The following is an 11,081-nucleotide window of genomic DNA, read 5'->3' on the forward strand; positions in this document are numbered from 1 at the left end:
ATCTGATTCTCACCCTGCAAAATTTTTTCTAGCTTTCAACAGTCACTTTGTTCTACTCTGCCAAGGTCAGTCTGCAGAATTTTTAATATGTGGCTTCTTCAGAGATCTTCAGCTGCACACTGGGTTGGCTGCGCTCGGGATACTTAGCTACTGATGCTTCCATACCACCCATAGAGATTCTGATATAATTGGTCTGTGGAGTGGTCTTGATATTGGAATTTTTAAAATGCCACACACATGATTTTAATGAGTAGTCAATGTTACTCCAGAGATATAATTATTTTGGGATGTGAAGTGCTAAGTTCAAATTGAAGAAGAATAAATGCCCTTTTGAAAAACAGCAACAACCTTATTCATCGAATGAGAGTGTTGTATAAAAGAGGTCATAGTTTTCTGTGATAGTAAAACTACCTGCTGTGAAGAAGATGGCTGCTGAAACAAGAATCCTCAATGAGATAACAGGCCCTGTTCACTTCTCTCCAAAGTTTTTTCTCAGAAAAATGCCCACTATGTCATTGAACTAGATCAGGTTTATAGGAGAGGAAGGCCCGGAGGTATTCCCAAGGTCTGGGCTTAATTGTTCTGGGTGTGTCACTGGGCCAGCTGCTGTTAGCAAGCAACCGGAGCTCTTTGCTCTGCTTGCCAAAACAAGTTCTGGAGCCACAAGAGCTGGTTCAGAAGGTGGATTTGCAAGGTTGAAATGCCATCAGTTCAACAGACCTGGGTGACTATTAAAGTCAATCTCCAACATATTGGCAGAAGCAAGGACTTCCTAAATAGGAAGAGCTCAGGAAAATAAAATCATGAAATTCAAATGGCATAAGCATCTATTCTGTCTCTGGAAACAGAACAGAGACATCCCCAGATGACTTGGAAGAGTGTAAAAGCTTGGGAAGGGCTCGCCTTCCCAGAAGAAAGAACACAGCCACACAATGTTCTTATACATATACATAGCACAGCTACATATACATATGACCCTGTGATATCTTAGCTGGTTGAAGAGCAGGGCTATCTAGTTGGTTAGATTGGAGCTTTAAGTAGACCCTTGGTCATTTGCAAATGCTCTAAGTTGTATTTCCCTGGAGCCAGAATTTTGTGGTCTTAACTACCTTCAAACCTGGTTTATCCTCCTAAGAAATGTGTGGTTAAATACAATCTACAATTGCAAACCGCCTGTAGCCTATGGTGTGGTATAGATTTCACTTGCTCATTACTCATATTCATCCACTCACTCACTAAAACCATCCTTTCCCTTTAAGCCCCGAGTGGAACAGGAACGTTCCAGAGTCAACAATGGGAGGAAGTTTTTGCAGAGAGACTATCTGTTCCCCAAATCTATCCTCCACAGACTCAAAGGTGATTGCCTAAAGTTAGGGCACCTACAACACAATCTAGAAAACCGCTGAAAAGTAAAGGAACATAGTTACCATTGGAAAGATAGGCAGAAAGCTGGGTACCAGCTGGTAGTGTGGCCAAGTGGCCTAAGGCATTGGATTAAAGCTTCAGTCTTTTTGGAGGTGTGGGTTCAAATCCCACCACTGCAGAAGTTGGGCTATTGATAGTAACAATAATGAAATATAACACTGTGGCTGGAACAGTAGAGTATTTTCCTAGCATGCTTGAGGCATTGACCTTTTCCCAAGGAGATGAGTGACTGTGAGGTTTGAGCCCCTGGTTTGGGTTTAGGTGCAGCAGTCCTACTTTTATCAATTAGTAACATCCCAATAAGTCTTAAAAGAAGAAGTTCATCTGTATGGTGGAGAGGTATATCGCAACTCCTAGAAGAAAACATGGGGTCAACTCTCCAACATATTGGCAGAGGCAAGGATTTCCTCAATAGGAAGAGCTCGGGAAAATAAAATAAAAAATTAATAAATGGGATGGCATACAATTAAAAAAAAAACACTTCTGCACAGCAAACAAAAATGTGAAGAAAGAACCTACAGAGAGGGAGGAAATCTTTGCTAGCTACTCTTCTGACAGATTAATGACTAGAACAAATGAAAAACAAATTAGCACAAAAAACCCCCACAAAAATCAAAACAAACAAAAACAAATAACTCAATCAATTAACGGGCAAATTAACCAAACAGACACTTCTCAAAAGAAGGAATACAAATGGTCAACAAATTTGTGCAAAAAGAAAAAAAACAACAACAACAACATTTAACATCCTTAGCAATTAGGGAGATGCAAATCAAAACTACACTGAGATTTTCATCTCACACCAGTTAATATCTAATCAAGAATACAACAATAATAAATGCTGGCAAGGACCAACCAACTATAGAAATCAGTATAAAGTTTTCTCAAAACACTAGGAATGGAACCAACAAAGCCCTAGCTATACCAATCCTCAGTGTCTCTCCTAAAGAATTAAAATCATCATACTATAGCAATACATGCATATTCATGTTTATAACACCAAAATTCACAATAGCCAAATTATGGAACCAGCCAAGGTGTCCATTAGTGGAAGAATGGATAAAGAAAACATGGTACACAATGAGGTACACAAAGGAGTTTTATTCAGCCATAAAGAAGAATGAAGTTATGTCATTTGCAGGAAACAGGTGGAATTTGAAAGCATTATGTTGAACAAATTAAGCCAAACAAGAAGTCAAGAATCATATGTTTTCTCTCAGATGTGCAAGTTAGGGAGGGAAAAGGAAAAGAAATGTGGAGGGGGAGTGGAATCTCATGAAAATTGAAAGGAGATCAGTAAAGAATAGGGACCAGGGGGAGAAAGGAGGGGAGGAAAGGGGGAAATACTGGGGAATGATAATGGCCAAATATATTGCTATATCATGTGCATATATAAATATGTAGCAGTGAACCCCACTACTATATATAATTATAATGCATCAATAAAAATATGGGGGGGGGAGAAGCAGCTATCTGTTCATGTGGCAGAAGAACTGGTGTAAGGACTGAGTAGGGACAGGAAGTGGTGTGTGTTTTATTTCTTTTTCACATAAATAGACAGTCTGTGAGTCAGGAAGTAACCTTCTCTTTGGCAAGAGCATAAGACACAGACCCTATGGTCTCTACTGTCTTCTGGGAACAGTCATGACTTTAGAATGGGCTCCTTGGCTTCCTATTAATCTGCTCTGCTGAGAGCCAGCCAGACTGCGGCACTGCTCTTCTCCATTTAAGCCTCCCCATATTCAAGCCCCACTACTGTCTCCCAATGCAGCTTATTCCCTTACCTCCCTATCTTTTTTTTTTTTTTTTTTTTTTTTTTGTGGGAGGTAAAGAAGAAGGAGAGTGAAGAGACAGTACAGCAGCTAGATTCTCAGCAGGTAGCCTCAGCAAGGAGGCAATGCTCACAGGAAAAGGGGTGTATTTCAACTCTGAAGGATTTGGATTAAGGATCTTGATTGCCTCTGCATGCTTGCCCTCAAGAGACCAAGAATGTTTTACTCATAACCGGAATTCCTATAAGACATTTTCGTCTTTTGAGCAATGTGTATACTGTACTTCCAGATCTGTGTTGGGGGTGGGTCCTGGAGAGTGAATGGATGGAATTTGGCTTCCAGAGCAACCCACACTGAATCCAGCCAAATTGTATTTTTTTCTCATTGTGTCTGAGGGGAGATAGAAAAGGATAAAACACCTAAACAGGAGGATACTCACTTAAGGGAGTGATGAAAGAAAGGAGACGACCCATGAGAAAAACACAGTGATGTTAAACTGATCTCTACTTAAATTCATCACAGTTATCTCAAGTGTGTCTAAAAAACAATCTTTTTATTGTAGTTTATTTTGTGGTACTGATGATTGAAACCGGGTGGGGTTGTACCACTGAGCTACATCCTCACCCCTTTTTATTCTGAGAAGGGGTCTCACTAAATTCTCCCAGGCTTGGCCTCAAACTTGTGATCTTCCTGTCTCAGTCTCCCAAAGTGACTTGGATTAACAGACATGTGCCACTGGGCTCAAGTACAATCATCATTTTTTTCAATCTCTTCACCATACTACTATTCTAAGATATATGCCCATGATATAACATATATGCACATGATAAAATCTAAGATTTTATCCCTTATCTTGATTATTAAACAGCACACACCCTCTCAGGCACTCTTACTTTCAGATTTCTATTTCACTGAAAGCAGATACAGTCAACGAACTTCTAAAAGGCCCACTATCTGCCCTTTTCCCACCTGTTTCTATGGAGGAGCTGTGTAAGATCTTAGCTCAGGTCATCCCTGAAATCTGTGTACATCCAACTGATTACTCAAGGACTTTCTTTTCCTTCAGGTATGCTGGATTGTACCGAACAGTCAACCTACACATGGCTCTTTTGATTTTATTCTCAAAAATTGTGATATCCAGGAGCAAAAAGAAAAGCAACTAAAAGACTCGGCTAATGTCACTGGTCACTCCCAGGCTCGTAGAGCTCTTTATAGGTCTTTAAGTAACTAGATTAGAACTGAAGTTTTAGTGCATGGCTGACATGTAAAAGCAATGTTTTTTATTTTTTTCCACTCTTACTCCCTCCTCTTCAGCACTAATAGGAGATGGTATCGGGATATAAAATACATTAAACAAATTAATGAAGACTAGTTATTTGTTGGGAACTAAGACATCCTTAACAGGACAGGACCTTAAGCTCAAACAGTTAACTTTCAGGAAAAGAAAGAACTTCTTTTTTTCAAGTGAATAGAGATGCTCAACACCTTCCATCTAATCAACAAAATTCGGGGAAAGAACTTGCAGTGTCCTCCCTTGGTAGATGATGTAGACAAATGGTATAAGATTCAAGATTTGAGCTCTGGTCACTTGGAAGAGTTCCAACCACTGCCAATGAGTCTAAATCATTCTGCATCAAGGATTCAAATAAACATAGGAAATTTTTGCTTTTAAATTAATCTTAAATATGAAGATACTGAAGACACAAACAGAGTGTGCAGGAGGCAATGGGCTGGGTTGTAAAGAATCAGGAGGGGATAGGGTGCAGGTTGCCAGACAAAGAGCCCAGAGTGTCCCTAGATCTCAGCCTTTTGGGTATCTGCCCTGAGCTTTGTCCGCTGGGTTCTGGGACCTGGAGAGAGAGAGAGATAGAGATAGAGATAGAGATAGAGAGAGAGAGAGAGAGAGAGAGAGAGAGAGAGAGAGAGAGAGAACACACAAGGGATCCTGCAGGAATGGCGGGGGTGGGGTATGTGAAACTGAAGGACTCAAAGGGTCTTTCCTCTCTACCCATGGAGGGCTCCTTAGTGGCCTGGCTCCCTTTGCAGGCACCCCTCCCTCCAACACTGTGTGGGTACCTCTCTCAGCGAAAGAGATCAAGTGCCAGTGGCATCAATAGTAGGAGTGCCAGGGTGAGACTGTGAGGCCCGCAGGGCTCCGGGAGGATAAAAGAGTAGTGCGGCCAGAGAGAACCCCTATCTTGAGTGACCCCATGAACAGAGACCAGCAGTGGGGTCCCAAATTACAAGGAATGGCCCTTTGGGTATCCCCCCTGGGCTTTGTCCCCTGGGTCCTGGCACCTGGATTTGTGGCTTTGGGTAGAGGAAAGGGGGTCCCTGGAGGCTGCTCTTGCAGCCCGGCCAGCTGAGCAGCTGAGCAGCAGCACTAGGTTTTGGGAAGCCCCCGCATCTGGGCCCTTGCCCTGTCCCGGTGGGAGTGGGTTTGGTGTGGGGTTGGTGTGTGAGTGAAGGTTTGGGGGTTGTGCCAGGGCGAGCGGGCCCTCTCCGCCCCCTAAGCCCCAAGAAACTGGGCTGGTTGGGTCACTGTGGAGGAGGAGCCCTCCTGCACCTCCCCGGGGGAATCTGGGCTGAGCGGCTGGGAGAGGGAGGCGATTTAGGGCCAGGATTTAGGGCACAGCGGAATTGGGATCCCATCTGGGTGGGAGAAGCCTTGCTTCCGGGGTCAGGAGTCCAGCCCAGCTGGGCCGCCTCTGTTGGGTCCCTTTGGCCTTTCCCGGAAGCGCCCAGGACCAGGTGGAGTTATTTGGTGAGGACAGGCAGGAGGGGGGGGCCCTCCTGTGCCCTGGCCGGGCTGGCTCCCTGGCACAAGTATCTCTGGTGCTTGTGCAAGGCCTGGACGGGCCACGCGAGGCTGCCACTTGCCCTAACCCTCTGTCCTTTCCGCCACACGTGTGGTGTGCAGGAGTTCTGAAGGCACCCAAGAGGGAGCGGCTGGCAGGGCCGGCGCTGTGGGTAGCAGGGCGTGTCTGCCGGGGCACGGGGACCTGGAACCCGGTCGGGACCGGGGCTTCAGGGGCCAGGCTGCTAGGGTCGGATGGGATCCAGGTGTCCACCAGACACTACCGCGGGGGACTGTGGCTGTGCTAGTTGCGCAGCCGCCTCCGCGTGCGCCATCTGGTTCTCCTCCATTACCAACCCGCACCCGTGCGGTATCCACACCCCGACCTTCCCCGGGGCGGGCGGGGAGGGGTGTGGAGAAGGCAACCTTCCCCTCCTGGGTCAGTCTCCACCTGGTGCCCGGCTCCTGGCCCTCTCAGGCCGCCTTAGTGCCATCCTCCTAGACCCCGGCCCAAGGCGGGACGCAGAGGTTTGGCATCGGGGCAAGAGGGCAAGAGCACGAGAGAGAGGAGAGAGAGCCCTGCGCGCCCTGCGCGCCCTGCGATGCGGGTCTTGGTGGTCGCCGCCCGGCCAGGTCCCCACCAGGTCCCGGGCATGCCAGGCTTCCGCTGGATACCAGGGGCTCCCATGCTGAAGGGGTGTGTGCGCATTGAAGTGTGTGCGTGTGTGCGCGTGTGTGTGAGTTTATGTGTGTGTTCGTGCGTGTGTGTTGGTCCTGGGCCCTGAAGGCAAGGACTGAGCCTGTCTGGGCAGGGCAGGGCGGGGCAGGGAGGGCTCCCTGGGATGGAAGGCGGACAGTTGTAATGGGACCCCACCCCGGGACAGCACCTGCCAGCTCGCCTCCCTCATCTGCACAAAGGCAGAGGACACCGGCCCCGCTGGTGTGCACCCTTCGATAGCTCAGCTGGTAGAGCGGAGGACTGTAGACTGGACAGACAGCTGTGGACATCCTTAGGTCGCTGGTTCGATTCCGGCTCGAAGGAAGTGCCCCACGCTTTTGCGCACACGCACACGCACCCGCACGCCCCTGCAAGCCTCATCCTGCCTTCTGAGCCCAGAGCAGGCACAGCCTCTCCAGACCGCCCACCTCTTCCACCGCCAGCCCTTGCATCTTGGCCCCCAACTCCCCCGCGCTCCCCAGGAGCAGTCCTGCCTGCTGCTGCCCGCCAACACGCCAGGCACCAGTTCTGGCAAGGCCCATTCTTCGCTGGCTGCCCGCAGGGGTTCCTGCTCTCAGGTCTCCTCACCCAAGCAACCCACCACTCGTGCCCCCACATACCACACCCCTATACCTGGCCCCTAACGCTGCCGCAGCCACCCGCCGCCACCCGCCGCCGCCTGCGCCCCTGCCACACCCCCACCGCTCCTGCACTTTCAACCACAGGGCACTCCTCACGCCTGAGATTCTTGACAACACACAGGCAGGCTTCCCTGCCACCCAGCCCTTCCCATCTGGATCATCATGGACTTGGCTCTTGGGAAAAGCCAAATGTCCAGAGCCATGGATGTGTCGCTCAGCGATCACCCTGGCATCCTCCCTGGGATCGCCAGCTCCATCCCTCTCCACAACTGGCCCGGGGGTGGGGGAAGGGGTGGGGGGGTGGTGGCCAGGAGCCACTCGCCTCCTGCCCCCACCCCACGTCTGCCCCTCTCCATCTTTCTCACTTTCTGTCTGCCTCTACCTCTCTCTTTCATCTTCTTTCCTTTCCATGATGCCCTGCCACCTCTCTCCTTTCCTCCCTCCCTGGTCTCCATCTCTCCAGCCACAGGCAATCAATCTCTGCCTCTGTCTCTGTCTCTGTGTCTGTCTTTCACCACCTCCCCGCCTTCATTTCTGTCCCCCACGCTGACCCCTGTCTCTGCTCCTCTCTTTCTCTGTCTATTGGTGAGGAATGCGTGGATGGACAAGGGAGGGAAATGTCCATCCCAGCTTGGTTAGGTGACATGGTGCCCTGGTGGCGCTGGCGGTGGCCTGTGTTCTGTTTTCCCTTGGGGCTGAAGAGTGGGATGTGCCCTTCCCGCCCACAGGCCACCAGCCTCACCTTTCCTGAACTTGAAGGAACAGGGTTGGAGCCACAGCAGGACTCAGTGGTCCTCCTGGAAGAGCCAGCCCAAGCCAGGTTCTGCTCTTCGCCTCGGGAAGGTGGCCAAAGCACCTACCTGTTGCTATCGTCCTGCCTGGGGTGAGCTGAGGGGGAGTGAGAGGAAAAGCCCAGTCAGGCCAGAACTCAGGGTCCCCCACCCTCCCCAGGGAGTGGGAGCTGGCGGTTCCAAGGCAGGCAGCCGAGTGACCTTGGGCAGCTGCTGTTGTCTGGCAAAGGGCACGGAATCGCACCCCTCCTTACACAGACCATTGGGGTGTGAGCTGCTTGATGGCTTGAGCGCCTAGTTGGAAACGGAACCTAGCAAGAAGATGCTGAGGACCAGCCAGAGAGTGTGCAGGAGGCAATGGGCTGGGCTTTGGAGAATCAAGAGGGGATGGGGTGCGGGCTGCCAGACAAACAGCCCAGAGTGTCCCTTGATCTCGGCCTTTTCCGAGAAGAGATGTCCAGAGCTTGATGTGCAGAGAAATCCAGTCACACACTGGACGGTCACTGGAACCCGCATGGGAGGGCAGCTCAATGCAGCCTGGAAATGGGAGGGAAAGGGGACAGCCTTGGACCTGCATTCCCCTGGGCGCTTGAATGCTTTTATGGAGTGCAGGTATTTGTGTCTGTCTCTGTGTGTGTATGTGTGTGTGTGACAGAGGGATAGAGATACAGATAGAGAGAGAGAGAGAGAGAGAGAGAGAGAGAGAGAGAGAGAGAGAGAGAGAGGAGAGAGAGAGAGAGAGAGAGAGAGAGAGAGAGAGAGAGAGAGAGAGAGAGAGAACACACAAGGGATCCTGCAGGAATGGCGGGGGTGGGGTATGTGAAACTGAAGGACTCAAAGGGTCTTTCCTCTCTACCCATGGAGGGCTCCTTAGTGGCCTGGCTCCCTTTGCAGGCACCCCTCCCTCCAACACTGTGTGGGTACCTCTCTCAGCGAAAGAGATCAAGTGCCAGTGGCATCAATAGTAGGAGTGCCAGGGTGAGACTGTGAGGCCCGCAGGGCTCCGGGAGGATAAAAGAGTAGTGCGGCCAGAGAGAACCCCTATCTTGAGTGACCCCATGAACAGAGACCAGCAGTGGGGTCCCAAATTACAAGGAATGGCCCTTTGGGTATCCCCCCTGGGCTTTGTCCCCTGGGTCCTGGCACCTGGATTTGTGGCTTTGGGTAGAGGAAAGGGGGTCCCTGGAGACTGCTCTTGCAGCCCGACCAGCTGAGCCAGCTGAGCAGCAGCACTAGGTTTTGGGAAGCCCCCGCATCTGGGCCCTTGCCCTGTCCCGGTGGGAGTGGGTTTGGTGTGGGGTTGGTGTGTGAGTGAAGGTTTGGGGGTTGTGCCAGGGCGAGCGGGCCCTCTCCGCCCCCTAAGCCCCAAGAAACTGGGCTGGTTGGGTCACTGTGGAGGAGGAGCCCTCCTGCACCTCCCCGGGGGAATCTGGGCTGAGCGGCTGGGAGAGGGAGGCGATTTAGGGCCAGGATTTAGGGCACAGCGGAATTGGGATCCCATCTGGGTGGGAGAAGCCTTGCTTCCGGGGTCAGGAGTCCAGCCCAGCTGGGCCGCCTCTGTTGGGTCCCTTTGGCCTTTCCCGGAAGCGCCCAGGACCAGGTGGAGTTATTTGGTGAGGACAGGCAGGAGGGGGGGGCCCTCCTGTGCCCTGGCCGGGCTGGCTCCCTGGCACAAGTATCTCTGGTGCTTGTGCAAGGCCTGGACGGGCCACGCGAGGCTGCCACTTGCCCTAACCCTCTGTCCTTTCCGCCACACGTGTGGTGTGCAGGAGTTCTGAAGGCACCCAAGAGGGAGCGGCTGGCAGGGCCGGCGCTGTGGGTAGCAGGGCGTGTCTGCCGGGGCACGGGGACCTGGAACCCGGTCGGGACCGGGGCTTCAGGGGCCAGGCTGCTAGGGTCGGTTGGGATCCAGGTGTCCACCGGACACTACCGCGGGGGACTGTGGCTGTGCTAGTCGCGCAGCCGCCTCCGCGTGCGCCATCTGGTTCTCCTCCATTACCAACCCGCACCCGTGCGGTATCCACACCCCCACCTTCCCCGGGGCGGGCGGGGAGGGGTGTGGAGAAGGCAACCTTCCCCTCCTGGGTCAGTCTCCACCTGGTGCCGGGCTCCTGGCCCTCTCAGGCCGCCTTAGTGCCATCCTCCTAGACCCCGGCCCAAGGCGGGACGCAGAGGTTTGGCATCGGGGCAAGAGGGCAAGAGCACGAGAGGAGAGAGCCCTGCGCGCCCTGCGATGCGGGTCTTGGTGGTCGCCGCCCGGCCAGGTCCCCACCAGGTCCCGGGCATGCCAGGCTTCCGCTGGATACCAGGGGCTCCCATGCTGAAGGGGTGTGTGCGCATTGAAGTGTGTGCGTGTGTGCGCGTGTGTGTGAGTTTATGTGTGTGTTCGTGCGTGTGTGTTGGTCCTGGGCCCTGAAGGCAAGGACTGAGCCTGTCTGGGCAGGGCAGGGCGGGGCAGGGAGGGCTCCCTGGGATGGAAGGCGGACAGTTGTAATGGGACCCCACCCCGGGACAGGACCTGCCAGCTCGCCTCCCCCATCTGCACAAAGGCAGAGGACACCGGCCCCGCCGGTGTGCACCCTTCGATAGCTCAGCTGGTAGAGCGGAGGACTGTAGACTGGACAGACAGCTGTGGACATCCTTAGGTCGCTGGTTCGATTCCGGCTCGAAGGAAGTGCCCCACGCTTTTGCGCACACGCACACGCACCCGCACCCGCACGCCCCTGCAAGCCTCATCCTGCCTTCTGAGCCCAGAGCAGGCACAGCCTCTCCAGACCGCCCACCTCTTCCACCGCCAACCCTTGCATCTTGGCCCCCAACTCCCCCGCGCTCCCCAGGAGCAGTCCTGCCTGCTGCTGCCCGCCAACACGCCAGGCACCAGTTCTGGCAAGGCCCATTCTTCGCCGGCTGCCCGCAGGGGTTCCTGCTCTCAGGTCT

The 11,081-nt window shown here is 52.4% G+C and overlaps 2 non-coding genes across 2 annotated transcripts; both read left to right on the forward strand.

Annotated features, from left to right (window-relative positions):
- The first annotated feature begins 6,942 nt into the window (after window positions 1-6,942).
- On the forward strand, window positions 6,943-7,036 carry Trnay-gua (transfer RNA tyrosine (anticodon GUA)). Its single transcript has 2 exons — window positions 6,943-6,979; window positions 7,001-7,036. It is a non-coding gene; the product is annotated as a tRNA-Tyr (tRNA).
- Window positions 7,037-10,723: 3,687 nt separating this feature from the next.
- Trnay-gua (transfer RNA tyrosine (anticodon GUA)) lies at window positions 10,724-10,817 on the forward strand. Its single transcript has 2 exons — window positions 10,724-10,760; window positions 10,782-10,817. It is a non-coding gene; the product is annotated as a tRNA-Tyr (tRNA).
- Window positions 10,818-11,081: the final 264 nt, after the last annotated feature.

This window comes from Ictidomys tridecemlineatus, chromosome 5, assembly GCF_052094955.1.
Source record: "Ictidomys tridecemlineatus isolate mIctTri1 chromosome 5, mIctTri1.hap1, whole genome shotgun sequence".
NCBI classification, from domain to species: Eukaryota; Metazoa; Chordata; class Mammalia; order Rodentia; family Sciuridae; genus Ictidomys; species Ictidomys tridecemlineatus.